The sequence below is a fragment of the Rhagoletis zephyria genome, unplaced genomic scaffold (assembly GCF_001687245.7).
Source record: "Rhagoletis zephyria isolate East Lansing unplaced genomic scaffold, Rhagoletis_zephyria_1.1 Rzeph_scaffold_02789, whole genome shotgun sequence".
Classification (NCBI taxonomy): domain Eukaryota; kingdom Metazoa; phylum Arthropoda; class Insecta; order Diptera; family Tephritidae; genus Rhagoletis; species Rhagoletis zephyria.
In genome coordinates, this window is record NW_016159873.1 from 2,539 (window position 1) to 9,637 (window position 7,099).

Below are 7,099 nucleotides of genomic sequence, written 5' to 3' on the forward strand. Positions count from 1 at the left end.
TAAGAAACCGCAAGCAAAGGGCAGACAACCTTCCAGGAAGCTGCCTCCTGCCCCTGACTCGGAGCTGAAGTTCAGCAAGAAGCAGGTCAGCAAATTGCTACCCTGATCAAGCGTAAACTAAAGCGCTCTGCTCCGATTACACTCCGTAAACGTGAAAACTAGGTGCATGCTGAGAAATATCAAACAAGAAAACTCCGTGATGGACGCCGCGAGATGAAGTTGCGCCGTGTGGCAAAAAAAACGCGGCCAATTGTACGTGCCTAAATAATCTAGATTGGCTTTTGTGATCCGTATCCGCGGAATCAACAAAGTTGCACCACATTAACCACGGTTTGTTCATCAAATTGAATAAGGCAACCATTAATATGCTACGTATGCTGAACCCTATATGGGGTTATCCAAATCTTAAATCAGTTCGTGAATTAATTTACAGACGCGGAATTGTCAAGCACAAGCATCAACGTGTCCCAATCTCTGACAGCTTTGTGATCGAACGCAAATTACGCAAAGCGCACGAAATTCAGCGCGTTGATTATTTGGGGCACGAAATATTCACTGTTGGATCCACTTCAAGAAAGCCTCCAACTTCCTGATGCCATTCAAGCTCAACACATCAACCCGAGGCTGGCGCAAGAAGGCTAATCACTACGTTGAGGTTGGTGATTTCGGTAGCCGTGAGCATAAGATCAACAAACTGCTGCGCAAGATTGCTTAAAGAAATTGTTTTCTTGTATTTAAGGCGACAATATAATGTGGCACATCTTCAAAAGGCGCCCAAGCAAAAGAAAATTAAAAAATTCCTGAAGTTGCCTTTACACGTGTCGATTTCTGTCGATTGGAAAATTGACTGAGATATCGACCAGCCAAAACGCTTACATCTTACGGTTGAATTGCAATTTACACGGGTAGATTTTAGTTAAACGACAAAAATCGACCGTGTAAAGGCAGCTTAAATAACGTTCAAATTAATGATCACCTTTGAGATGGAAAATATCAATAACCAATTCATAATTTCGAAAATTAATCCATTTATATTTGTTCTTGCATTTCCCACATCACCTGTTAGGTATGCTTTTAGGCGCGTCACCGATTTTTTTTTTTAAGGTGCTCGGTTCCCCAGGAGGCCTATTTTCAACTTTACAACTTAACTTAAAAAGAATTAAAACTTAAGCATGCAATATATAAAGAAAATTAAAAATTGTCTTACATTTAGTAAACTTAAAAAATTGCACAAACTAAATTCATTATCTTTTTTTTTAATATTTTTATTGAGCTTTGTACCACGATTGTTTTATTAGGAAAAATTGAAAAAGCAACAAAGTCTAAGCCCCTGCTGAAGTCTAGAAAAAGAAGTCTGATGAGGAGATGTGGTGATCTCCGAAATAGTGCTATAACTTCTACCGCTTAGACTTTGTTGCTTTTTCAATTTTTCCTAATAAACAATCGTGGTACAAAGCTCAATAAAAATATTAAAAATAAAATGCTAACAAGCTACAATAACATTGACAAATCTAAGCGGTAGAAGTTAAAGCAGCTATTTCGGAGATCACCACATCTCTTCATCAGACTTCTTTTTTCTAGACTTCAGCAGGGATCGAACCTGCGAATTTCAAAGCCAGAAGCATTAACCACTGAGCCATGTACATCCCGTAAACTCTTGTTGCTAATTCAACTTCTACCGCTTAGACTTTGTTGCTTTTTCAATTTGTTCTAATAAAACAATCGTGGTACAAAGCTCAATAAAAATATTAAAAAATAAAATGTTAATAAGCCACAATAACATTGATAAATTCATTATCCATTATAAAATAAAATTACATAACAAAAACAAACAACTTAAGGACGAGCACACCTAAAAGTTAAGCATTCTAAAAATAGAATTATTAGCACAAACCAACAATACCAACAACCACATGATCAAGTGAATTGCAGCGGAATAGCTGCGCTGGATTGTGTTGGCATAACAAAAATGAAAATAGTGGAAATAAGCAAACGATAATTTACTAGGCGTACTTAGCACGGTGCATAGGCAACTGGCTGAGTCAGTGGGATCGTCGGTTCGAATTCTAGTGAAAGAAGTCTGATGAGGAAATGTGGTGATTGCCGAAATAGCAATTATTGTTGCTTTTCCGCAATAAATTTTCATTTAAAAAATGGCCTCGAGCTCATTATAAAATTGTTGAATATAATTGTTATAAGGCCAAAAAATAACAAAAACAAATAACTTAAGGACGAGCACTCCTAAAAGTTAAGCATTCTTAAAATAGAATTATTAGCACAAACCAACAATACCAACAACCACATGATCAAGTGAATTGCAGCGGAATAGCTGCGCTTGATTGTGTTGGCATAACAAAAATGAAAATAGTGGAAATAAGCAAACGATAATTTACAAGGCGTACTTAGCACGGTGCATAGGCAACTGGCTGAGTCAGTGGGATCGTCGGTTCGAATCCTGCTGAAAGAAGTCTGATGAGGAAATGTGGTGATATCCGAAATAGCTATCACTTCTACCATTTTTTCAAATTATTGTTGCTTTTCCACAATAAATTTTCATTTAAAAAATGGCCTCGAGCTCATTATAAAATTGTTGAATAACTACATATGTTAATCGTAAATCCCGTTTTGTTTGTATAACTTGGGCCTGTTTTTGAACTTTCTAAAAAGGGAAGTATTTTGGCTAAGCAGTTACTTAATTTTGAATTATTATAACTTTTATAAGATAATATTTATTTCACTATGATCCTGTAAAAACAAAGCAACCTAACTGATTTAGGGGTGGGCTTTAGATTGGTAACCCCAGAGTACAGCATTAAGGAAAATATGGGGGGTAGAGGGGGGTCTAATAGTTCCCTGTATGAAGTTTCAAAGCGCGCAACCTTATACCTTTTAAGGAATTTGTTATTAAAGTTTGTAAATTTAACCAACTTGTATGGCACTATTTTACAATATATAATGCACTTTCCACTAAATTTACAGGTTATTTACACTCAATATATGCGCAGTTAGAGTGTGCACGTTCAATCAAATAAATAATTTAGTATATTACAGCTTTTTTATCAAAAGTTTAATGTTGTTTAATTTTATGAGAGTACATGCAGAATATGTGCAAATGGCATCAGGACTGTGTTGCCATAGCTAAAAAAAAACCAAGAGTGGAAAGCAAGACCAAAAGAAAATACGGTTAAAAGGAAAATACGATAAGGTTCTTTTGTTCAGATAAAAATAAATAGTAGGGGGCTTGGGGTCATATGCCCCTCTTCCGGCAACACAGAAAGGAGAATTCTACGTAGTAAGGGTTATAATCCCTAAGCGCGGCCGAAGGCCGCCTACGCAGAAAGGTGTTCAGCCGCTGAGCCCCCTACTGTTTATTTTAATCTGAACAAAATAACCTTATCGTATTTTCGTTTGGATCGAACCTGCGAATTCGATGTTCAAAGTCAGAAGCGTTAACCACTGAGCTATGTACATCCCGTAAACTCTTGTTGCTAATTCATTTTCCTTATTCAACCAACTACTATCAAGTGCAGCTGATTTGCCGCTATTTAAACTCGACAGCGTGGTTGTTGTTGTCAATTCTATACATCCATTTGCTTATTTGCTTTTTTGTATAGTTTCAGGCAGGCTCTTCCTAAACTATGTATTTGTCAATGTTATTGTGGCTTGTTAACATTTTATTTTTAATATTTTTATTGAGCTTTGTACCACGATTGTTTATTAGGAAAAATTGAAAAAGCAACAAAGTCTAAGCGGTAGAAGTTATAGCACTATTTCGGAGATCACCACATCTCCTCATCAGACTTCTTTTTCTAGACTTCAGCAGGGGCTTAGACTTTGTTGCTTTTTCAATTTTTCCTAATAAAACAATCGTGGTACAAAGCTCAATAAAAATATTTAAAAAAAAAGATAATTTAGTTTGTGCAATTTTTTATGTTTACTAAATGTAAGACAATTTTTAATTTTCTTTATATATTGCATTCTTAAGTTTTAATTCTTTTTAAGTTAAGTTGTAAAGTTGAAAATAGGCCTCCTGGGGAACCGAGCACCTTAAAAAAAAAATCGGTGACGCGCCTAAAAGCATACCTCACAGGTGATGTGGGAAATGCAAGAACAAATATAAATGGAATAATTTTCGAAATTATGAATTGGTTATTGATATTTTCCATCTCAAAGGTGATCATTAATTTGAACGTTATTTAAGCTGCCTTTACACGGTCGATTTTTGTCGTTTAACTAAAATCTACCCGTGTAAATTGCAATTCAACCGTAAGATGTAAGCGTTTTGGCTGGTCGATATCTCAGTCAATTTTCCAATCGACAGAAATCGACACGTGTAAAGGCAACTTCAGGAATTTTTTAATTTTCTTTTGCTTGGGCGCCTTTTGAAGATGTGCCACATTATATTGTCGCCTTAAATACAAAAAAACAATTTCTTTAAGCAATCTTGCGCAGCAGTTTGTTGATCTTATGCTCACGGCTACGGAAATCACCAACCTCAACGTAGTGATTAGCCTTCTTGCGCCAGCCTCGGGTTGATGTGTTGAGCTTGAATGGCATCAGGAAGTTGGAGGCTTTCTTGAAGTGGATCCAACAGTGAATATTTCATGCCCCAAATAATCAACGCGCTGAATTTCGTGCGCTTTGCGTAATTTGCGTTCGATCACAAAGCTGTCAGAGATTGGGACACGTTGATGCTTGTGCTTGACAATTCCGCGTCTGTAAATTAATTCACGAACTGATTTAAGATTTGGATAACCCCATATAGGGTTCAGCATACGTAGCATATTAATGGTTGCCTTATTCAATTTGATGAACAAACCGTGGTTAATGTGGTGCAACTTTGTTGATTCCGCGGATACGGATCACAAAAGCCAATCTAGATTATTTAGGCACGTACAATTGGCCGCGTTTTTTTGCNATGCCCCAAATAATCAACGCGCTGAATTTCGTGCGCTTTGCGTAATTTGCGTTCGATAACAAAGCTGTCAGAGATTGGGACACGTTGATGCTTGTGCTTGACAATTCCGCGTCTGTAAATCAATTCACGAACTGATTTAAGATTTGGATAACCCCATATAGGGTTCAGCATACGTAGCATATTAATGGTTGCCTTATTCAATTTGATGAACAAACCGTGGTTAATGTGGTGCAACTTTGTTGATTCCGCGGATACGGATCACAAAAGCCAATCTAGATTATTTAGGCACGTACAATTGGCCGCGTTTTTTTTGCCACACGGCGCAACTTCATCTCGCGGCGTCCATCACGGAGTTTTCTTGTTTGATATTTCTCAGCATGCACCTAGTTTTCACGTTTACGGAGTGTAATCGGAGCAGAGCGCTTTAGTTTACGCTTGATCAGGGTAGCAATTTGCTGACCTGCTTCTTGCTGAACTTCAGCTCCGAGTCAGGGGCAGGAGGCAGCTTCCTGGAAGGTTGTCTGCCCTTTGCTTGCGGTTTCTTACCGGCAGTGATGGCAGTCGTCTTAACTTGTTACTTAGCACATTGAGAAGGCGAAAAAAAGTTCGCCAAATGTTTGCAGCACATCGTAAATGAGCCACCCGATTTATAACATTTCTGATAAACAATTTAATTAAATACTTTTTAATACATGAATATCCTGCAACCAGGCACTTACTTTCCCAAATTCCATCCTTTTTATCTGCATAATTTTCCAAATATGCCTGCTACTTCATTACTAATAACTCCATTTTCAAACTGCGCCTTCTTTGTTGCCTCAACATATCCTAAAAAGACATAAATTTACATTAAACAATAGAAATCGCAAAAATTAGCAAATAAAATACTCCCTTTGTTTTGTTTTGTTATAAAATTTCTGAGAAATGTGAATTCACCACGATGCGATACAGAAAGAACAAGGACCAGGGATGTAATTTTAAATAAATCTATTATTCAGTGGCAATGCGCAGAACGTTCGGGGCAGCAATATTAATTTGTATCAAATATAACATTAAACGGTGGTTCTAATACATTTTTTGATATTATTAACCAGAGTACATACATTATATGGTATCTCTTTCAAACATTAATGTACTATATGAACTTTTTTTTCAAATATTTCTTAAGTTTCTTTCACGAGTGTTGAAAAGCAACCATGCGTGTAAGAAATTGTGTGCTACCTGAAGTTTCACCTCTGGAACTTTATAAAGGACTTCACCACAGTTTTTTTACTGGATATACTGAGCTGCAAAACCTGCAAATCGTAGACGTGCTGGAACGCTCTAATTGCGTACAAAAGAATTTCTCTGTGTGAACGCGAAGGGCAATACCAAAGGAGAAATTGCTGAATATGAGCAACGAAAGTTTCTCTGTGTGAACCTAGGCGAAGCAAAACATCGATATTTTTTATGCATCGATGTTTTTCCGAATTCTTTAATTTGCTTGTGTTGTTTCATCATTGCTCTCAATCACAGTATATACAGTAATTAACCTTTTTGAGTACGCCCCGGGGGTAAAATCTGATCAGGGTTGAAAATGAGAAGGAGCATGCATTTTGTTGATTCAGAGTTGTATAAAAAATTACTGTGGTATGAAAGGGACCAACAACCGTATTATGGCAGAGTGGCACAAGTCATGAATGTGTAATAGTGCCCGAAACTAATTGCAAAATTGTAAAAACATTGCAAATTATTGTCTATTATTATAGATACTAGTACAGATAGTTCATAGTTCAGTGTATATTTATTAATATTACACCGTACATGATAATGAACTGTTGAATGCTGAAAATGCTTGTAACTTGTAGATAACTCAAACTTGGGTGTGCTTAATGGACTGTCTGGGCGGATGCGCTGGCAGGCATTGGGGTCTGTATAGCTATACAACCCTGTTTTTTTTTTTTTTAGCAGTAATATTAGAAATAAAAACACGTCAAAACCGTCTGGTAAGTGTGTTCACAAAAATGTTTAAAACCGTGTACAATTGTTTCCAATAAAAACATATGTCGTTTTAGGGTATTATGTACATGCACCAAGACGTTTATTCCAAAATACTAAGCAGCATTATGAACGGCGATAACAAGACTACAAAAATGCATCTTAGGTTGTCCTCGGCTTTTCCTTTTCTTTTTTTTTCTTCCT